This window comes from Bicyclus anynana, chromosome 25 (assembly GCF_947172395.1).
Source record: "Bicyclus anynana chromosome 25, ilBicAnyn1.1, whole genome shotgun sequence".
Taxonomy (NCBI): Eukaryota; Metazoa; Arthropoda; class Insecta; order Lepidoptera; family Nymphalidae; genus Bicyclus; species Bicyclus anynana.
In genome coordinates this window covers 7,061,687-7,086,168 of record NC_069107.1, presented here as the reverse complement: position 1 = coordinate 7,086,168, position 24,482 = coordinate 7,061,687, and the positions used below count along the sequence as shown (strand labels likewise).

The following is a 24,482-nucleotide window of genomic DNA, read 5'->3' as shown; positions in this document are numbered from 1 at the left end:
TCTGATTGTAAGAAAGAAAATTGTGTTACTCTTTTGTATTTGTTATAAACATTTATGTGTTTAGGTAAAAATAATAATAACAATAGTTATTTATTTCTCCTTTTTTTAAAAATTTTTAACAATGTTATATATAAAATATACAAAACACTATAAAAAAAATTCAACCTTAATTTTTTTTTATAAAAAACTTATAAAAAAATTCAACCCTCGCGCTGCGGGACATTTGAGTGCCCAAGTAACCGGTGGTCAGGGCTCCTGAGTGAGGAACCTCTCTCACAATACGCGCCGTCTCAAGAATCACTGCCTTTTGTATCCACTCTTGATCCAACAGTTAAGCGAAAGCTTCTTAAGGTGTTGGTCGAAGCTTTGCGCTATAAGACCATTGACTGAAACAACTATCGGAACAATAATAGTTGACTCAACATTCCACATGGCGGTAATCTCGTGAGCAAGGTCCAAGTGTTTATAACAATAGTTTATTATTATTTTATTTTTATTATTTTTTTTTTATATTGTTGTGTGCATTTTAAGAAATTAAATATCACGTGTCTCAATCGGTGAAGGAAAACATCGTGAGGAAACCTGCATACCAGAGAATTTCTTAATTCTCTGCGTGTGTGAAGTCTGCCAATCCGCATTGGGCCAGCGTGGCGGACTATTGGCCTAACCCCTCTCATTCTGAGAGGAGACTCGAGCTCAGCAGTGAGCCGTATATGGGTTGATAACGACGACGACGATTTTATTATTACTGTTCCACATGACGGTAATCTGGTTAAAGCCGAAAAGGAAAAAGTCAATGGTCTTATAGTAAAAAGCTTCGACCAACATCTTAAGAAGCTTTCATTTAACTGTTGGATCAAGAGTCGGATACAGAAGGCAGTGATTCTTGAGTAAAACACCAAGTATAAAACATAGAAAATAATACAAAGACATAGAATTGAAAATTTTGAAAAACTCCCGAATGTGATGAATTTATTAATTACACTCTCGAACAAGTCATCAATATTCTCTTTCAGTGCGCTTTCATTTGATGAATTAAAAACTTTTTTTGATAAAGTATTGATTTCATTATTAAAGTAGAATTATCAAGATTTCTTAAATATAAGTAAACTGCCGGGTGGTTAGGGTAGGTCTGGGCCGGGGATGGCTATTCCCCAAGCGATTCGCGATCCGATGATCGCAAAGCAAAGCAAAAGTTGAATCGGCAACTTCATCATTAATACTAATAAGGACAATAAAAAAAACCCTGGCTGATTTTGTTATGGGCTCTTCTCGCTCCAAAACGCATTTGGAACCCTCCCCTTGTTCAAAGCCCTGTGCACACCACAGTGCTCCACCCGGTTCTCAGTTCCAACTAATTCATAAATTCTGTAGACAGATAGTCTCCGGGAATAAAAAATGTCTGGCGATCCGGTGTATTGTAATGTCGCATAGCTACTAAACCGGTCGGGAAGATCGGATCTTCCGTAGTTTAGCAAACGGTAGGGTGACCAGTCAGCATAACAAATAGGGTAGTTGTCTCATATCAAATTAAGTATAAACAATATTAATTTCGTGTCCGAAATATATCGATATTAATTAATAAAAGTTAAGGATTTCTAATAAAACTTAATTAAAAAATCATGTATTTGTTCAAATTTTCCGAACGTCAAAACGCTGTCGTCAATTTTGTGACGTCACAATGTTACTTGATGTTCGTTATCAACCCATATTCGGCTCACTGCTGAGCTCGAGTCTCCTCTCAGAATGAGAGGGCTTAAGCCAATAGTCCACCACGCTGGCCCAATGCGGATTGGCAGACTTCACATCACGCAGAGAATTAAGAAAATTCTCTGGTATCTGCATACCAGAGAATTTTCTTAATTCTCTGTTGAAATATTTTCTCACGATGTTTTCCTTCACCGTTTGAGACACGTAATATTTAATTGCTTAAAATGCACACAACTTAAAAGTTGGAGATGCATATGCCCCGGACCGGATTCGAACCCTCCGGAATGGAAGGCAGAGGTCATATCCACTGGGCTATCACGGCTCTCACTTCACTTGATGTACTCAAATCAAACTACTTGATGACTAATAGGTATTTTTCTCAAACGATCCGTTTGTAAAGACTTGTTCGGACTACTTTAGTATTTTAGTCGAGTACGAACGACTTTCGGGCGGTAAATCCAAAAATTGTTCGTACTCGACTAAAATACTAAAGTAGTCTGTAGGGCCCATAAGGGATTTGTTATTAGTGACGTCATGAAACATTTGAAATATAGACCATCATGGCCGACAGGCGTTTTGACTCGTAATATTTTTTTTCAATGTATTAGAACGATAATAAAAAATCGCTTGGCGTTACGTCTTTGCCGTTACGTTACGGCCGTAATAAATATTTTCTAGTTACGGGCATCGAACCCACAGATTGAATGTAGTAAGCAATACCTACTAAACTACCTGGTTGAATTAATTGTCTGTTACCAAGCGGTCAACACATGTGTGGTCTAAAATTAGAGCCAATGTTATCAGAGGCGTCGCGTGTCGTACGACACCTGATACCGGACTATCTCATCATAAAGCTGCTCGCACATCTTTGATTAAGGAACTGTTTATTTAAAAATATTATTATAGAAACAAAAAACTCGACAGCTTAAAGTATTTACATTATATAGATATTATACTTGTTTTCCCCTTTTCAGTTAATTACGCTTAAGCAGTCGGGTTTTTGTTTCTATAATAATTTTTTTCTTTTCGCACTTTTTAGTTTTTTTCAAGACAGAACTTTAATTTTGAATATGACTAAGTACAGACCATGTAATTCCTAACTTTTTAGATTTTGAATGTAATGAATTAATGTAATTCTTGCTAGAAAATCTTACTTCGATGGTCCCAATATAATTAGTTTTTTGACTATCTGTGTTAAAATATACGTGATGTGATAGATGGACCTTTCATTTGATACCCATATTGTTATTAAGAAAAAATCAAACCCATTCCCCACCTTTTTTCATTTACCGGTGCTATCATAATTTCGACGAACTCAATGACACCTTATATGCCAAAATATGTCCTGCCGTTTGGGCTGTAGGGTGTGCCAATGAAGAGGATATACACCCACAAAAACACACGTTCAAAAAATATTACCACCCCTGACGCAGTCGGGTAAAAATATATTTAAGCAGTGATAAAACGTGCGCGGTACTTTGGTTTCTTCCGGTTCTTATCACGTAGTCTTAAGAACCGCTCTGGCGCAGTTGGTAGTACTGTGGTTCTCAACAGTGAGGTCCTAGGTTCAATTCCCAGCGTGGCTACTTTTAGGAATTTATATTTTTAAATCGACTCATGTCTGGTCTAAGGGTATGCATCTGCCGTGGCCAGTTATCACTCAAAGACGTACCGCCAAGCGTTTTAGCGTTCCGGTACGATGCCGCGTAGAAACCGTCAGGAGTGTGGGTAAAATGAACTTGTACCTCTTTCAAGTAAATCCGCTTCCATCTTAGTATAACAGCTATTTCGTCGGCATGCTAACACTGAACTATGATATTCTTTATTATACTATAAAAAAATATATATTACCTAAATATTACTCTTTAAACTCCGCTATCTTTCAAAGCAAGTCTCGTTTAAGTCCGGACAAACAATTATTTAAAAAAAATCGTTTATTTTATTTACATAATGTAAATAATTATATGCACTTAAGAAAACTAGATCTAATGTTCGTTAAATTTAATCTGTAATAATTCACGAAAAATAGTGCTTCAAAATTTTAATTACAACTGATACAGTAATGTAAAAACAGATTTCAGATTGAAAAAATTTAAAAATTCGAAATAAAAATAAATAAAACATGGTTACCCTACGATTTTTTTCTAAAGTAATCAAATTAGTTTCACTTAATTAGGTAATGTATCTTGTATGTTCTACGTTAGTTTGAGCCATTAATTAATTATGGGATACCCATATGTATTGCGCCCGAAATACATACATTATAAAACATAACCCCTCTTTTTTCAGTAAGATAACAAAGAGATAATATCTCATTCAATCTGTCATCAATAAGGAACCTTATTAATACTTATTTTGTACGAATTCATTGAACTTAACCATTGTTTCATTATCATATACCTGATCGTTATTTATTTCAATACGTAAGTCGAAATGAAAAAATAATGACCTAGAATTTATTAGGTATTTAGTATTTAAGTTCTTATTGTGTTTGAATTGGATGACGCAATTAGAAAGAGAACATAAAAATGTTTATATTATTGGCAGATAAATTTCTCGCTTATGAAAATAATAAAATCGCGAATATAAATGTGGGCTAATTAAATCACGGGTTTTGCCACATATTATATCCTATGTTATGTTGATGAATATTCTTTTCAATCTTCCAGTGAAAGTTCCATTAAAATTTGTTCAGCCTAGATCCAAAAGTTAGCCCGAATAAACAGACAGACAAAATATTCAAATGTTTATTTACGAGACAAAATTAAAAATCCAAAAAACAAAATAAAACTTGGTCACCCCATGGTGTTTTTAAAACTAATCAATTTAGTTTTAGATTGAGATATTATCTTGCACTTGAGTTCGATTTTTTCATGAATTATTTTGAGACATCCTGTATATTTTGTCCACTAGTAGACGCCTCGTGGTTTCACCCGCCTGTTTCACGTTCCCGTAGGAATATAGCCTATAGCCTTCCTCGATATGGGCTATCAAACACTGAAAGAGTTTTTCAAATCGGACCAGTAGTTCCTGAGATTAGCGCGTTCAAACAGACAAACTCTTCAGCTTTATAATATTAATATAGATTTGAGTCACTTATTTGAATGTGTGAGCTGGAATTTCAGACATTTACGATTTTTATCGATTTTTATCATACAGTGATAACGACCGGAACTTCACGTGAAAAATGCTACTGTGAATTTTTAAATATCTTTAAATTTGTATTCTAATTCCTAAGTGCAAATCTCGAGAACGGCAGAACTGATTTCGCTAATTCGTTTTTTAAAATATTTTCTCGAGGTACAAGGATGGTTCTTATTGAGAGAAAAATTTAAATAAAGTCTAAAACAACACATTTCTACACTGCCATCAGTAATCTTATTTGAAAGAGAGGGTAGGTGTAAGTTAGGGATCATGTCATCATGATATATCAAAAACCTCTTGACGTAAAAAGATGAAATATTGCAGGGAAGTAGTTTACAAATCCTAGAGCATTCAGATCAGGTTTTCTGTAGCGTCTCATGTGCTAAATACCTGCGTTTGTGGAGACTTGCTCTGTGACACCTGGCACTTGGGCAGGTACCAGGTGAGAAAGGTAACTAAAAAAACTCAAAAGAATTAGTTTCTTTTTCTTATATAACTATGTACATTTTTGTAGAATATTATTCTGAAGCAGTATTAAGTGTCAGAAACTTTTCATTGATCTTTTGTCAGACACTTTAAATCTCAACTAAAAATAATCCTTATGGCAGTTGATACTGCACGACTGTTTTAAACCGATTTCAAAAAAGGGGGAGGTTCTCAATTCTTCTGTATATCTTTATTTTTGTTTGTATGTTACGCGATTACTCAAAGATGCCTGGACTCCAGACGGAAATCTTAGCTGACGGTAGCACTTTTATAGTGTGATAAAAATAAAAAAAAACTACATTTCAAAACGTGTTTTGAGTTAAAAAAATATCACCAAGGGCTTAGTTGCTGACGGGGGTCCCCCATCGCACAATCATCAATCAAAGCATCAATTTGTTAAAATTAAAAAGAACCGGAGATCTGCGGGGCATGTCAGTGAAAGTAATATCTAATATAATTGATGTAATTGCTCCCCACTTAGCCATTATTTTTAATGAATGTGTGGACTTAGGTATTTTTCCGAACCTAATGAAGCATGGCAAATTGATACCACTTTTTAAATCAGGAGACAAATCAGATCTTAATAATTATAGACCGATTACAATATTGCCAACACTTAGCAAGGTCTTTGAAAAAATCATATTAAATCAACTTTTATGTCATTTTAATTTAAATAACTTGTTTCATCCTGAACAGTATGGTTTTACAAAAGGTCGCAATACAACTGATGCAGGGGCTAAACTTTTAAAACATATTTATGAAGCATGGGAAGGTTCTAAGAATGCTATTGGTGTGTTCTGTGATCTGTCCAAGGCGTTCGATTGTGTTGACCATAACACCCTTCTACTCAAGTTAAGCCACTATGGCATCAAAAGTGTTGCACTCGATCTCATTGCCTCTTATCTCAGTGATAGAACACAAAAGGTATGCATAAATGATATAAAGTCGCACGGTTCCACTACCATAATGGGCGTCCCACAAGGTTCAATTCTGGGTCCTTTTCTATTTTTAGTGTACATAAACGATTTACCATACCATGTCAGCGGCATATGTGAGATTGTACTGTTTGCTGATGACACATCCTTAATTTTTAAGTCCGACAGAAATAAAGATAACTCTGACGACGTAAACCGTGCCATATCTCATGTGTCGCATTGGTTCACTGCAAATAATCTACTTTTGAATGCCAAGAAAACTAAATGTATTGACTTTTCATTGCCAAATGTTATAAAATTAGATAAGTCTATAATGATCGATGGTGAAACACTGGAAATGGAGAGTTCCACAGTTTTCCTGGGAGTGACCTTGGATTGTAAACTTCAGTGGGGTGCTCATATAGAAAAACTGTCTGGTAAACTTAGCTCAGCGGCATTTGCCGTGAGAAAAATAAGACAGTTTACTGATGTTGATACAGCTAGGCTTGTTTATTTTGCGTACTTTCACAGCGTAATGTCTTACGGTATTTTATTGTGGGGCAAGGCTGCCGATATACAATCTATATTTGTACTTCAAAAAAGAGCAATTCGAGCAATATATCAATTAAAATCACGCGAGTCCCTTCGTCAAAAGTTTAAAGAAATAGGTATACTAACAGTAGCCTGTCAATATATATATAACAGTATAGTATATGTAAGACAAAATATTAATTTGTACAAACGAAAAGGAGATTTAAACCCACGTCTTACTAGAAACGGGCATAAGTTAGTTATTTCTGCATATCCAAAGAGTAAAAAAATCTTTTGTAGGTTTGGGTGTACTCTTCTATAATAAGATCCCCAAGACTGTGATGGACCTGCCAATGCATAGCTTTAAGCAATGTGTTAAAAAACATTTACTTAGTCGAGGGTACTACAACATTGATGAGTTCCTTAATGATAAAGATGCTTGGAGGCCGTTAGATCAGCTTCCACCTTCACACAGAAAGTAAAACTATAAGAAATGTAAACAGTAATTGTTATTAATTGTAAATTATAATACTGTATGACTTTTTCAAAAGAGCAACTGTTGAGTTTCTTGCCGGTATCTTCTCAGCAGAACCTGCCTTCCGAACCGGTGGTAGAATCTTTACAAATAGTCAACTGACGTGTCAAAAGTGCTTGTAAACTGAGCCTACTTGAAATAAATGATTTTTGATTTGATTTGATTTGATTTGCACACTTTTTTTTCAATTTAATCCACATATAAATCTATCAATAGATAGAACGTATATGGATATAGTAGTTATTATCAGAATTAGTTATGAATAATTACAATAATACTTTGAATCATAATCACCGTATCAAGACAAGTAATTCTTTATTAGGTACATATTTAGAATTTGGTCGACTATATTTTAGTGTTGCTAATACTTATTATTCTTTTTTTAAATCGAAATATTCCATTCATAAATAGTATTTTTATAACAATTAATTATAAAATTAAATTTAGTTATATAAATTAACGTGTTATATTACGGAATACCGTAATAAATTCAACACTAAGTTTTATTTTAACAGACTTCTACATTTAATCATGTCGTGTCAACTTCTTAATCTAAAACGATAAAAATTAACCCAGTTAAATTTACAAATAAGATAAATTATTTTTAGTTCGTTTAACTTTAACCACTTTAACTAGTTTGTTTAGACACATAGCGTACGAAACGTTTCGACTCTTCGTTCTTGATCCGCAATCGCAAAAAATTAAAAACGAAAAAATAATAAATCTATTTATTCAAACAACTCAACTGTAAAACGGCTTTTATAAACTTCACGATTTAAACAAAAAAAAAATAAAGTCCGTATTTAAAAAAAGAACTCAAAAGAAATGGTAACCCTACACTCGAAACCCGCCAAGTTCACACGCACGTACATTGACCGGGTTTTTTTTTAAACCAGTCCAATGAAGCTTGCGTTGGAGACTCGATTCCGTTCGGCCTAACAAACGCCGTATTGTATGTTTGTCATTATCACCGATTGTGTTGTACACCTGATATTAAGGCAAAGAGTGAATACCTTTATGACAGTCAGCTCCTAGCCGCCGTACGATTCGCTTGTGTCAAATGTCAAACGTTCGCGCGCAAAATCCGCGAAAGATGTAATTGCATTCCGTGATCATAACCACAGATTATAGACTGCATGGGGTAATTGTACTGGCCAGTGTACATTTGTAAATATTTTTTGTTTTGTTATAAAGTGATTTTTTTTTAGTGTAAATAGTTTAATTTTAAATCTATAAAATCCTGTGATATTAGATTAAGTAGCAACACCGAGGGATTAACGCTGCAAGTGAGTATCGCATGGATGTTTATGCTTCTTTCTTTTCTTTTTTTTTATAAATGGAATGTTCAGGTAGAATGTGCGACAAAGGCAATGGCCTCAGAGCTTTTATAAGTTTAACAAAAAGTTCAAATGAGGAATTGCGGGCATTTCTACCGATGAGAAAGAAATGCATGTTGCACAGTGCACTGCGCTCGAGTGTTTAATTTTATAAATTGCGAAAAATGTTATCGCTATGTTATTTTGAAATTTGTGAACGATATTTTTTTTATTAAGTAACATTTTATAATGTACGGTTTACGTAAACTTGATAACTACTTTTATTTTTTATATTTAGGGATGTGCCTATAAATAAGAATAATTATATAAATATTTTTTAACGACTTTGAAAAATTTAATTAGACATTGAAAATTTTTGAAAAAAGCCGGCTTTATTTTCATGTTATTTAATTATTTATGTTTTTATTTATTTGGGACAGAAAACATTTACAAATTAAAGGTTAGTAAGGACCTAAATTATCATGCAAAGGTAAAATACGTACTTAAATAACCACGAATTACACAAATAAAAATTAAAATGTCGTACGAATTTAGAAAAGTCAAATTCGTCTGTAAATAGATAATGCAGAAAGTAGGTTCACCTATCGCTTCTCTAGTCTCTACCGAAAGCCGGTTAGTAAAAGATTTAACAACTCTTTTAGAACAAAAAAAACAATTCATAATGATTACTAGTAAATTATTATCACTATCTATTTGAAGAAGAATAACTCAAACGTAAATTATTAGCAATTGCAGGAAAGTAAATAGAGCTAATTGCTCTCTTGATTCTTTATTGCGAATTTGCGAAACTATTAATTTTACATTTAATTAAAATCAATATTTGGGATGTAGTAAAATCTCCTTTAAAAGGAGATTAAAATATTTTACATAATTATATGAATAATAGTTAGTTAAACGTTAGTAGTTAGTTAAACTGGACAAATGGTGGGTTAAAATTAAATCGGAGTGCAAGTTATTATCATTTTATAAGTATTTAGTTAATTCGTTAGTTATACAACACATATTCGGCTCACTGCTGCGATCGAGTCTCCTCGCAGAATGAGAGGGGTTAGGCCAATAGTCCACCACGCTGGCCCAATGCGGATTGGCAGACTTCACACACGCAGAGAATTAAAAAAAATCTCTGGTATGCAGGTTTCCTCACGATGTTTTCCTTCACCGTTTGAGACACGTGATATTCGAACCTACACCCAGAATCGGAGGCAGAGGTCATATCCACTGGGCTATCAAGGCTCTTTAACTAATTAAGTTAACCAAACTGATTATATCATTAGTATAATATATATTATAAGTGATACATATAAGTACGATTCAATGATGTTCATGACATATGAAATGTCATCATCATCATCATCATCATCATCATCATCATCATCATCTTACCAGCCGATGGACTTCCACTGCAGGACAAAGGCATTTTGTAGGGATTTCCGATCACCACAGTCCTGACAAAGATAAATACGGGTGCAATCAAGACTCCTACTTTCGAGTTATACAAGGCACAGTTACAGAATAACCCTGCTGAGTCGCCTTTGATTCGCTTGATGTCGTCAATGCCTGGTGAACCTGGTGGGGATTGACCAACAGATATAAATGTTCAGATAAACATGTTTTTTTCGAAAAATGCCATTGTTTTACTGGTCGACTTCTGTTAGTTTATTCTACTGTGAGCCGTATAAAAGAACTTCGTTCCAAAATTAAGTTTACATACATTACATTCCGAGGTAGATGAGTGCACTAGTAAGGTCAGCTGGCTATTTTTGCTTTACGTATCCGTGCTATAATCTAATCATTGGATTAGACATTTGACAACGAATTACGTACATACTGGTACGTATCTACCCTATGTATCTATACATTATAAAACAATATCCGGTATCGCGGCGTCTTTCTGTCTGTTCACGATAAACCACTAGTAATAAAACAAAATACAGGAGGTCCTGGGTTCGATCCCCGGCTGGGCCGATTGAGGTTTTCTTGATTGGTCCAGGTCTGGCTGGTGGGAGGCTTCGGCCGAGGCTATACCACCCTACCGACAAAAACGTACCACCAAACGATTTAGCGTATTTAGGTACGATGTCGTGTAGAAACCGAAAAGGAGTGTGGATTTCATCCTACTCCTAACAAGTTAGCCTGCTTCCATTTTAGATTGCATCATCACTTACCAACAGGTGAGATTGTAGTCTAGGGCTAACTTATAGAAAATATCAAATACAATGATAATTTATATCGTTTTTCTCGCGAATTAAGTAGCAGGCATCAGCCTGTATGTAAGTTAACAAGTTACCTGTTTTTATTTTTTTGGGAAATTCTAGTTTTTATTGGCTCATAAAGATATTGGCTATATCAATAAAAAAATATATTATTATATTTATTGCACGTATTTACGTATCTTGTAAATAAGTCATTGGTACGATCATGATAAGTTTAAATGTCATTATTAATCTATAATAGGGAGTCGCGAAGCTGAAGTGGCAATGGGCACATAATTCGAAGAGCCGATGGACTTTGGGGTCCCAAGGCGCTGGAAGGGCGACCCCGCACCGGAAAGCGCAGTGTTGGTCAGTGTTGGACTGATTACATCAACTAGCGAGTCGCAGGGATTCGCTGGATGCAGGCGGCTCAGTACCGTCATGTTTGGAAGTCCTTATAAAAGGCCTATGTCCTGTAGTGAACGTTCATCGGCTGATGTGATATTTCTAACGCCAAGCCTGCTCATAATCAGAGCTAATATGGTGGTTAGACTCACCACGCGTTCCAATTCGAGTTGGCGGGCTTAGGTTGATAATGTAAACTCAATATTGCCTCGTGTATGCAAAGCCTTGTAAAGCAATGCTGCCTGGCATAGATAAGCATGGTCTTACTTTCCTAGAAGGACTCTACAATAGAGACATACCTGCTACTAAATGATTATTAATGGCTATTCATGCCTTAATTATGGATTATACCGTTGACCGATAAAATATGGTGTAAAACTTCAAATTACTATTATCATCAAAATCTAGATGCGTTAAAATAAATGTCACTAGATAAAGTACAAAGGCTAGTTGACACTTCTTTTTTAATGGCCTTAAATTGTTCATTATGGTTCCACTAGATGGAAAAATAATTATCGTATTTTTTTCATAAAAATTTTTATTTTTAAATATTTTTTCAAAACGCCTGTCGGCCATTATGGTCTATATTTCAATTCTCTCATGACGTCACGTTAAAAATCTCTTACAAACGGAGCGTTTGACAAAGATTACCTACAATACCAAACCTATCCTTTTTAGGGTTCCGTAGTCCACAAGGAACCCTTATAGTTTCGTCATGTCCGTCTGTCCGTCCGTCCGTCTGTCCGTCCGCGGTTTACCGCAGATACTACTAGAAAGCTGTAAATTAGCATGAATATGTAAATAAAAATGTAAACAAAGTCGTAAAATAAAATCTTGTAAAATAATTTTTTAGGGTCCCTCCCATAAATGTAAAGTGGGGATGAATTTTTATTTGTTCGTTTATTTCATAGTGTGGAATATCGTTGGATAGGTCTTTAAAACCTGTGAGGAGTCTTCTACGGACGTATTTTAATTTCATAAATCCGTTTTATTTTGTCCACGCACCTTGAATTGGAGGTGCGTGGACGATAAGGACGCTTAGCCCTGTAGTGGGCCGTTTAAAGATGGTCTTAAAATGGTCATTAGCCGCTACAATAGACGTTCAACACAGTACAATACACTTACATCCCCGATACCAACGCTGATTGTAGATCTAGACGCCCAAAAAACGTGCTTTACGATCCTGACGATGACATAACGAACGACAAAGCTTCCCAGGCAACACAAACACAAGCTACACAGACGAGGTCCCCGATATCTGACGTCACCCAGACGTGGGCTTTTTTACTCACGATCTCGGGGACGCCCGGATTGATACACTCAGGCCAAAACACCCTTCCCGAACGGCCCTCTAGCCGAGGTTGCAGTCTCAGAGGAGACGCCCTTAGAGAGTCGTTCCGCCCATCTACTCTGCTTCTGCCTTCGGGCCCCATCAGGCGATGCTTCTGCGCTCGCCCAAACCCCCCGGTGACGCCGCTGAGGTCCCATAAGAAAAAAAAAAACAGTACACTTAAGCTACGCTACAGCGGTTCGACCACAGAACAGACAATACTAAAAGCTAACGCTTTTAGCAATAGAAGTAGCTAGGGGGCGTGGCCCGCGTACACCCGGGTGTGCGGAACAACGCAAGCGTGTCCGCGCATGTACTAGCAGTCTTGTTTTGTTCTGTGACAAAAGGACGGCCTCCGTGGCGCAGTGGTATGCGCGGTGGATTTACAAGACGGAGGTCCTGGGTTCGATCCCCGGCTGGGCAGATTGAGATTTTCTTAATTTGTCCAGTTCTGGCTGGTGTGAGGCTTCAGCCGTGGCTAGTTATCACCCTACCGGCAAAGACGTGCCGCCAAGCGATTTAGCGTTCCGGTACGATGCCGTGTAGAAACCGAAAGGGGTGTGGATTTTCATCCTCCTCCTAACAAGTTAGCCCGCTTCCATCTTAGACTGCATCATCACTTACTATGAGGTGAGATTGTAGTCAAGGGCTAACTTGTAAAGAATAAAAAAAAAAAAAGGAATAAATAATACATTTAGGCCACGCCCCTAGGTACGCTGGGTTATTACAAAGAATTGGCACTTTAGAAATCTAGTTACTTCTTATATCTGTGGGTTCGACCATAATGAAAGGCCACGTGTAAAACGCACTTCAAATCGTTTATCATCGAAATAGATACAAACGCTACTGGATTGAGACGGTACATGTTTGTAGAGTGATATTGTTGCAGGAGTATTTAATTATATTGTCATAATATATTTGAACAGTTGGTTTATGAGTATGAATGAGTAAATCGCGACGGATTGACGTTATTAGGTAACTGCCAGACGCTAGCGTGGAAACTTCTACTTCTTTGTTTATAAACATGGATTTTTTACCTTATTTTTTTTTTAAATGAGACGAATATCTTAACATTCCATGAATTTATGGTGCCGGGTCCATCGCGTGGTAGAGAGAAAAAACTCCGAGCAGAGCCCTGAACTTGTGACTACAGGATGTAGGGTTAAGGAATTCCTTGACGATCGATCAACACTCCCCCTTCTCTGCTCGTGTTGTTCTCCCTGCCTAGCCAAATTTGGTAAGATCCTATTAGAGCAGTTTTGCCAGCCAAACCTGGACCAATTAAGAAAACCTCAATCGGTCCAGCCGGGGAGCGAACTCAGGACCTCCGTCTTGCAAGTCGACTGCGCCATGGAAGCCGTCATTTAAAAAATTCTTTTTAAAAAATTGCAATGCGACTAATGGACGCCTCCCGAGGCCACAAGGAATGCTTACTTTTATCTAAATTCCAATCTTCGCCACTGCTAGATAGTCAGGCTAATCAGCGCAAGCCTTTATTTTGGCATTATAAATAACTAGCTGACGCCGCGCGGTTTACCCGCGTGATTCTCGTTCCCGTAGGAAAAAGGGGATAATATATATATTAGCCTTCCTCGATAAATGGGCTATCTAACACTGAAAGAATTTTTCAAATCAGACCAGTAGTTCCTGAGATTAGCGCCTTCAATCAAACAAACAAACTCTTCAGCTTTATATATTAGTATAGATATAGATATTGTTTCAGAATAAGGTATCTGAGGTCGAAATGTAGAATACATTCAAGGTCAAAGGTTGTTATAAAATAGTTATTAAATTAAAATACATTATGCATAAATGTCTCTTCCTTTACGTCAAATCGTATTACCATATGAGCGTTATATATTATAAAATTCCAACTAATATTATAAATGCGAATGTGAGTTTGTTTATCTAAAATTATAATCATCATACTATAATAATCATCATCATTATCAACCCATATTCGGCTCACTGCTGAGCTCAAGTCTCCTTGATGATGTTTTTCCTTCACCGTTTGAGACACGTGATATTTAATTTCTTAAATCTCTAGTACATAAATTTAGAGATTTTCAAATTGAACATATTGTGTAATAAATATTTTATTAATTTTGCGCCGCAGTCGGGTTTATTGATTATAATTAATTATTTTTATTATTTGGGTTAATAAATTCAAAATTACCGGTTCATAAGGTATAATCTATTATCAGCACAGCTATCAAAAGCAGGCTGAGCAGAATTTAAATAGCCTAGTAACAACATAAATACATACTCGTAAAAGCTGTCTATATAAAATAATATTATAAAGAGTAAATGGGTAATCTCTGGATCTACTGAACCGATTTTGATAATTCTTTTACCGCTGGAAAGCCACGTTATTTGTGAGTGTCATATCTTATCCCCGTATTCTGATGAAAACAGCCAACAGGTTCTACGCGGGGCGTCGGCTAGTCTAAACTAATAATTATAAAATGGTAAGATTTGGTTTGTTTTATTTGCTACGAATGAGCTCCAAGACTAATGAATCCATTTTTATTTTTTTTTCACCAATGTAAAGCCACATTAGCAGCAAGTAACATAGACTATATATTATGAAGGGAATATATAGATTCTCAAGGGAATAAGAACTAAGCGAGTGAAACCACGTGTGGTCTGCTATACATTAATGTACTTACCTATGTTTTGTGGTCTCGGAACCTTGTTATATGATTTAAATAAAATTTTAGAATTAGATGAATTCTATTAATACTTTTATGTGTAAAACTTTCTCACAGTAAATTTTGTTACTGAAAACCCTAATTTCGACATATGTCAAATGGCCCTTATGTACTAACACTAGTATATGGATAGTAAGTTGAGCCAATAGTATTTTTTAAGGAAGCCAATACTGTTTAAAATTTGATTGAGCAGTGTTAAGTAAAACAATAGATGTAACCTTCCTTGAACGTGGTTCGTAAGCTAATGCGTCTAAAAACGGTCACAGACTTCCGAGCCTTAATACCCTCACTGGTATAAGGTCGGACTGACCTCGAAAGCCTTTAGGTTCAATCAAAATCAAAAAATCAAAAACCAAAATTCATTTATTTCAATAATTACTTAGCTAAGCATTAACTAACTCTAATAATGTACATAGTTATAAGCACGAACTTAATTTATTAGCCGTTTTTCCTAATAAATTATATAAATAAATTATTTGACGGCCTCCGTGGCGCAGTGGTATGCGCGGTGGATTTACAAAACGGAGGTCCTCGGTTCGATCCCCAGCTGGGCAGATTGAGATTTTCTTAATTGGTCCAGGTCTGGCTGGTGGGAGGCTTCGGCCGTGGCTAGTTATTACCCTACCGGCAAAGACGTACCGCCAAGCGATTTAGCGTTCCGGTACGATGTCGTGTAGAAACCGAAAGGAGTGTGGATTTTCATCCTCAGCAAGTTAGCCCGCTTCCATCTTAGACTGCATCATCACTTACCATCAGGTGAGATTGTAGTCAAGGGCCAACTTGTCAACAATAAAATATAAATAAATTAATAGTACAAGGCCTTATGAAAGCCAAGTTATGTAATGATTTAATGGAGGTAATTAAAGACGAAAACTTAAAATTAAAGTTACGTAGGTCCCAAATGCACCTTGCTACGAGAAAAGTTAGTTTTTAACTAGGACAGGCAATATACAGGTACAAATGGTAAATTCCTTTTGCAATAGAGGTTTGGAATGGGTCCTTAGGGGCAGTGCTAGTATATACAAAATGGAAAGGAGATGTCAGAATTTGGGCCCACTTTTCAGAAAGATACAAAAATGAAAAATGTACTACAAATCGTGTATATTTTACTAGATTACTCCATTAGAATCTTACCCGAAATAATATTCGCTAACAGGGAAAATAACCTGATTTCATAACATATTTTCACACAGATCTTAGTGATTTATCCTCTTTAATGCGTATTTCACTGATTGTCAGTTGTCTTTGCCAACGCGGGCTGTCAATGTCAAAGTCAATCAATGAACAAATGTCATTGTCAAATATTATGTCAAATGTTCTGTTTATCAAAATGACAGTTTTCCTAAGTATTCGTAGGTAAACTTCACATTAAATATTGTCATATTTTGACTAAATGTGTCAAGTTCGTGTCAAAGCCTTATTAAAACTATCGCCTGTCAGTTTGACACTGATGATGCAATAAATTTTATGTCAAAGGGATACAAATGATTGTCCACCTGTAATAAGTAATTTAACTGATTAGGCAAATATAGATTTGGCCTCTTAAGTTCTCCTTTAACTGACGTCATTTATGTCCAATTTTTAGCTCTGTACCATTCGTATAATTTGGGTCCGAGTTAATTCATTTGCTGTTCAAAAATGTTACGCAATACTTAAAACCTTTCGAATTAAAATCATAAAGTTGAGAATGTTAATTCGCTTTCGACCCTTTCCTGGAATGCTGTACCAAATGTTCTTTTACTTGTACGTCGTATCATGTATGTAATAAATTGCCAAAAAACAAAACCACAAACGGAACCAAAATAAGACTGTTTAGAACCCAATACGAGTGTTTTTCGAAAGGTTGATGAGCCCTGGGTGTAATGCCCTATCCCAAAAACAGGATACTGGTGTATTGTAACTTTAACGATTAATGTAATGTAATGTGTATCCCTTAGGTTGTTGAGCCCTGGGTGTAATGCCGTATCCCAAAAACAGGATACTGTATAGTAATTCAAACGATGTGTATCCCTTTGGCTTATTTGACAGTAATGTCGTGTTTATCCCAAAACATTTATTAAGTTGAGTTAATAAAACGAGAGCTTGCGATAACTAGAACTTCGTCATTTTAATACATCCTTAATTAAATTCTTTATCCGAAAGTTCTCGAGCAGAAATTGCTAAAAGCGATAACACCGAATTGGTATTGGTATCTATTATTTTCGTTTGTTTTTTGTGCAATAAATTATAAATTTTCAAAAAAGCTGAAAGCCTTCGATAGCCAGGAGGAGCATTGATAAACAATCGACGAATTTCTTAATGACAAAGATTCTATCTATAGATATCTATTCTATTCTATAGATATCAGATTAGTTTTCACCTTCATAAAGAAGGTGAGTTGTAAATAGAGACGAACGAATTCACCGTGAGCGGTCATGCGTCATGCTGAAAATTATAAAAAAAAACTAAACGTCTTCGTAATTCACAATATTACTAGCTAACAAAGGGGAAGGTTGCTTAGGGAAGGTTCCTTGATCCGGCATTGGTCGGAATGTATGACATGTAATTGAAAAATGGGAGATTTATCATCGATATAAATCGTTAGATGGGCCCTTCCATATTAGAGAACGCACAATTTTATTTCATTACCCGAAGACGTGCATGCACATCTTATCTTAGTACAAGTAACGAGTGCTGTGAGTGGACGTGGACTTAAAAAAGTATTTACTGTATTTTCTTATTTGAATTCAGTTATGTGCATTTTAAGAAATTAAATATCACGTGTCTCAAACGGTGAAGGAAAAACATCCTGAGGAAACCTGCATACCTGAGAATTTTCTTAATTCTCTGCGCGTGCCAACCGGGCTATTGGCCTAACCGCTCTCATTCTAAGTGGAGACTCGAGCTCAGCAGTGAGCCGAATATGGGTTGATAATGATGATGATGATGAATCTCTTATGCCTTCGAGTTCATTTTGGAAGTGTTAAAACACAAGCCACATGAATAAAGAGAAATGCGTTACGAGTGATGACGTACTCAATTTGCCAAACCAATGACAATTCCTCGACGCTTTGAGGCCCATCTAACGATCTACGATCGATGAGATTTATGTATGAACAATCATCGTGATAGGTACGCAGTAATTAGTAGTTGTCGTGGTTATGCGACTGTTTCAGTCGAGTGCCGACGCACGCGATGACAATGACAGTATGAAAACAAACAAATACGTGAACGTTACTTAGCCATACCGTCTTGGGTGAAGAATGCATTGCCTACATTGGATTCGGTAATCATACGCTTGTCATTGAAAACATCATCATCATCATCATCATTATCAGCCGATGGACGTCCACTGCTGGACATAGGCCTCTTGCATGGACTTCCAAACAAAGCGGCTCCCTGCAACCCGCTTGTTGTCTTCGGTCTACCTAGTGGGGGGTCGACCAAAACTGCGCTTTCCGGTGCGGGGTCGCCATTCCAGCACCTTGGGACCCCAACGTCCATCGGCTCTTCGAACTATGTGGCCTGCCCATTGCCACTTTAGCTTCGCGACTCGCTGAGCTATATCAGTGACTTTAGTTCGTCTGCAGATCTCCTCATTTCTGATTCGATCACGCAGAGAAACTCTAGGCATAGCTCGCTCCATCGCCCGAGGGAGATCGAGGGTGTGGGTTCGAATCCGGTCGGGGCATGCACCTCCAACTTTTTCAGTTGTGTGCATTTTAAGAAATTAAATATCACGTATCTCAAAACGGTGAAGGAAAAACATCGTCAGTAAACCTGCATACCAGAGAATTTTCTCAATTCTCTGCGTGTTTGAAGTCTACCAAGCCACATTGGGCCAGCGTGGTGGACTATTGACCTAACCCCTCTCATTCTGAGAGGAGAGTCGAGCTCAGCAGTAAGCCGAATATGGGTTGATAATGATGATATTTATTTACATACATACGTACAAGATACGCGCGAAAAATATAAACAGTCCGGTAAAAATACTCGTCTAGTAAAATACAGAGAGTAAGTCGGTACATCTATACTAATATTATAAAGCTGAAGAGTTTGTTTGTTTGATTGATTGAACGCGCTAATCTCAGGAACTACTGGTCCGATTTGAAAAATTCTTTCAGTGTTATATAGTCCATTTATCGAGGAAGGCTATAGGATATATATTATCCCAGTATTCCTACGGGAACGGGAACCACGCGGGTAAAACCGCGCGGCGTCAGCTAGTGAATACTAATTACAGATCAAAGGAAGCAGCAATCTATGTACATGTATTCTGTGGTACTGTTTCCTAACCTTGCTGAAATGAAAAGTGCAAATCGTATCACTGACTTTGTGTTTCCGTATCCGTTGATGATCCGAAATAATAAAGGCGGTCATTCACCTGTTTCACTCGCTTGTAATATCGTATCTTAGGTAACAATGAAAATACGAGCGTTTAATTATTCGCTTGAATTAATTGCTCAAAAACCTTGAACTTATTGGGAGGTTCGATTTTTAAATAAATTCAAGGTTTTGTCAGACGCACAGGAGACCGACCATTTTACAAAAAATATATGACGGAAAAATTTTCATTTAATGATAAATCAAAATCATCAGACATAATTAGAATTGATAGTTGCTAATATATTTTTTAATGTGTATGTTTTACATTTGGAATAAGAAATTAAATATCATGTGACTCAATCACATTCATTCATCACACTCAATCAATCATTTAATTTCTTTTTAAAATCTACATACAATATTCATATATTACTAGGTTTTACACCTGTGAACGAACGCCTTAAAATCTAAATATTAAATCAAGGTAAACTATGAATAATTATTTTTTTAAGTAGGTTAAATTATATCTATGCTAATATTGTTTAAAATAAATTTTTAAAAGATTAATTAATTTAGTGGCTTGTTCGATTGAATCACAAAGTCTAGGATTCTAGACCTGGAGTCTAAAAATTTATTTCAGTTTTTCTATTTTCCGATAATTTTTTGGAGATAGAGAATACTAAAAGACTTCTGAAGACTGCAAAACTTCTACAACACAATATTATTTTATTCTTACGCATTACCGTGAACTCGAACTTTGATTATTGACGCCCCGTGGTTTCACTCGCGTCTTTCCCTTTCTAGTTAGAATATGAGAATAAAATACGTATACAATAAAGTGGCCTGTGACACTCACAAATAATGTGCCTTTCTAGTGAATACGAAGTGTATAAGAATTTTCAAAATCGGGTCAGTAAATCCAGAGATCACCCTTTCAACACCACTAACTTCACCTCTTTATAATATTAGTAATATAGAAGTAGAGAAGGACAATCATGATATCCAATGCAATAAAGCAATAGGGATGATGACTGTTTTTTAAATTAAATATAAATTAAGAGTATGCTAATAGTAAAGCAATTTTGTAAAAGTAACAGGGTATCTGCGATCATTACTTTCGGAGCTACAGGGATCTAAAGGGTCAGATTTGCGACGCTGCCGCGGATCCCTGAAAAACGCCCCATACAAAATGGCACGAACTAATGACGTCGTAGACACTTACTGATAGTTAATTTGTATGGGCGTTCAAACAAAATTACCAATATCTTTGTTATTTGTGCGTTTATGTTTATAGTTCAAATATTAAAAAATGTCACTTTTAATGTAAGGAAGCTAAAACTGTATGAACTTTTATCTAATTACGATAAAAGATTTTTAATAGATTTTGAAATTTTATAATCTTATTTATTTTGCAAATATCCCGTTAATCTTTGCTTTTTATGTATAAATCAGTTAACATTGACCTTATTTATCCGATAGTATTATAAAAATCAATATATTCAAACCTAGTCATCATCCCCATTAATATTTCATTACAGTGAAGTACCTAAAATCATACCTTTTACCTACTATAACAGGAAAAGATTTTCTCTGAATAACTGGGACATGCACACTATACAACTTGTATAGCAACGACATTTAATATTATAGACATTTTATGTGCCTCTAAAATCACCGCAAAATGAGATCCCTAATTAGTTACTCGACTGAGCGCACACATACACAATTTTGTGTTTTATTCCATTATATATTTATGTATGTATATACAGTTTTTACAGTTCCTGAACATACAACATTGTATACAATATTTATGTTACGTGCAAACAGAATCACCCCATATAGAAATCCGAAATTAGCTACTCAACTGAGTGCACACATACGCAATTTTGTGATTAATTCCATTACTTATATTTATGTATAAACAGTTTTTACCACACAACTCGACATTATATAGGTACCTAATTTAGGTATCATAAGTTTAAATAACTTTGGATGTTTACTATGCGACTCAATGAAATTAAGACAATTAGCTTCATTTGTTCGCCTCGTTGACGCATTAGTGACATGTCTATCTATTATAAAATCTTTGCTGTACAGTAGTTACTCATATAACATAGATAAGCACAAGAATTGTAATCAAGAATTTCTATTTAAGATAAGAATGCATTAATTAATTAATCATTTAAAATTATTGATAAATTATCGACATATCCTATCGTAAGTACCTTACGATATCGAGTCTGCGGTAAAATGTTATTGATATCCGTATCCTCTTAGGGATATCAATAAACTTTTCATTTTGGCATGGCTTTTTCATTTGATTTTTACCCGACTGCAAGAAGGGTTATGTTTTTCGCGCGTATCTTGTATGTATTTATGTAATATTCTATATTACCTCATATCTTCCAAACCGCTGGACGGATTTACGTAATTAAGATATCGTTAGATTTGTCTTAATAACCCAAGTGTTTTTAGATAGGTGATATTAAAAAAAAACCAACAACTACAGTGATTTTTTTTAATAAATATGATTTTCGTCTACATTTTTAATAGATCCTGACTGTTTTCTAATTGCTTTGTACACTTCTGGACTGAGCTTTTTTTTTCTTTTCAGTTTTTGTATAATTTATGCAGTCGGTTTTTTTTTATATTCAAATAAATTATATTGTTTTCTGACACATGCCCCGCGATTTTACCTGCGTAGTTCCCGTTCCTGTGGGAATACCAGAATAAAATATAGCCTATAACACTCACTAATAGCGTGGCTTTCTATTGATGCAAATTCACAAACATAACCTATTTTAGTATCTATAGATAGCCGTTTAGCTTCACCTAGTGTTGTCAGGTGTCCGGCATAGTTAAGGCCGGACATAGTTAGGCTTTTATAATACGTGTCCGGCCGATATAAACAGTGTCCGGTTTGTCCGGGTTTTCTTAGGCTTTACATTAAACAAACGATCGACCGACGAGTGTGTGTGGGGACAAAATTTAATAATCATGAATGCTTCATTTTACCTACATAAAAATAATCTTCGTAACCTACTAATACTGATCCTCAATAATGTAGGCTGTCCGGCGTTTTTACCCAAATGTCCGGACAATCTGGCTGGACTGTCCGGCATTTAATTTCGGTGACCTAGCTACCCTAACTTCACCGGAGGCATTGCTAACACACGATCACTTTTATCAGATGTCCTGCCATTAGCGCTGCAAAATCATTAACTTATTGGATGGTCAGTGGCGGACATAAGACGTTGCCGGTAATTGAGAGATTTTCTTATCCGCCCCTAAATCATCAACATGACCTTGAGTGGGGTCGGCAAAATACGGCAATCTCTTTGGCGTTACGTCTTTGCATTTTCGTGGTAACTAGCCACGGCCGAAGCCTCCCACCAGCTAGACCTAGACCAATTAAGAAAGCCTTAATCGACCCAGCCGTGGATCGACCCCCATGGAGGCCGTCAAAAGGACTATTACGCACGTATGAAGTGCACACCACTGATTGGCCATGTCTGTTTGACCACAAAACACGTGACATTGTAGATTTCAAGGTATGATATAAGGAACGATAAATCCATCGCAATAAATAAGTTAGATTGTTTTACAAGTCTCTGACAGAGAGTTACATATTTGTTCCTTTTGCCGTGGAGACCCTTGGGCCATGGAATCGCAGTGCCAATAAAACCTTCGAAATATTTCAAGTTTGCCTCTCTGATCGAGAGAAACATATTTGTTCCATTTGCCGTGGCGCAAGGGCCATAGAGTTGCACTGGCAAACAATTTCCCCGAATTATTTCAAGTATACCTATGCCTATATGGAAATATGCCTATATGCCTTTCTTACCGAAAGTAGACGTACTTTCGGTCAGAGAGGCATGTAGGTATCGGGGCATCGACTATATTGCACTTCTGATATCGGCGAAGTCGTAGTCTAAGAGCAGGTTCTAAGCTTTATGTGTCAAGGATGGCAGACACAAAGTAACACTATCAATCATCACCGAATCGATCACTTAACTTACAACTACAGTTCTACCCTCTATATTGATCAAGTACAGCGCTGATACTATCACATGTAAACCAGGGTTATCTATGATAGAGCAAGGAGTCAGCCACCAGCTGATGTCAGACTTGTAACTGATCCAGTTGGGTTAAAGGGCCCTTTTAGAGTATACTAATACTCCCCCATTCTCAGCTGGTGTTGGCTCGGCGACATAGGCATATTTCAGTTACTAATATCTGTTCCTTTTGCCGTGGAGACCCTTGGGTTTCTTCAGCAGGACTGGCACTCTTATTGCTCAAAGGATCAGCCTGGTAACTGGCTGCCCAATCTGGAAATGCAGCAGTATTCTTGCTACCATTCAACGTGGGCATGATTCGTGTAGTAGATATTATTTGTGAATATTCAAATACCTAATAATATTCAATTACCAGCTCATGTCATTTTTGTATTGGCACAGGCATTTTGATGGATTTCCATTAATAACATAGAACCACAATATATTCTATCATAAATTAGTATCAAAGCCTCCGTTTATACCGTTATAAGATTATACTAGTATCTTGAAACGGTAAAACTAAAAAAAAAATATAAACAATAACAATGCCATCTGTATAAACCGGAATTTGTTTTATAAAGTCATTGACCTCATTTATAGACTCTAAAATCACGTAACTTTATCAAACTACAAGTGTTTTCAACTAGATTAATATAATTTGCTCATGAGGCTCTGTCTTTGACTATTTAGACTATGGACCTGTTTCGCACCCAAATTCACCAACAAAAAAGTCTTGTCGTTTTTGGAGGGGGACGACACATCGAAATTTATTTAACACAATTAAATGTATGTTAGCTTAAGTTCCATATTGTATTCTTTCTCAATTA

General features: G+C 36.1%; 1 protein-coding gene across 2 annotated transcripts in view; it reads left to right on the top strand.

Annotated features, from left to right (window-relative positions):
- LOC112057909 (solute carrier family 41 member 1) overlaps positions 1 to 24,482 on the top strand; it is a 116,050-nt gene that overhangs the window by 19,093 nt on the left and 72,475 nt on the right. Inside the window, exon 2 of one of the 2 annotated variants that reach the window (XM_052889197.1) lies at positions 8,345 to 8,606. The exons of the other annotated variant lie outside the window; for it this stretch is intronic. The gene's annotated coding sequence lies outside the window, so the exon portion shown is untranslated. The remainder of the gene's footprint in view (positions 1 to 8,344; positions 8,607 to 24,482) is intronic. 2 annotated transcript variants of the gene reach the window in all.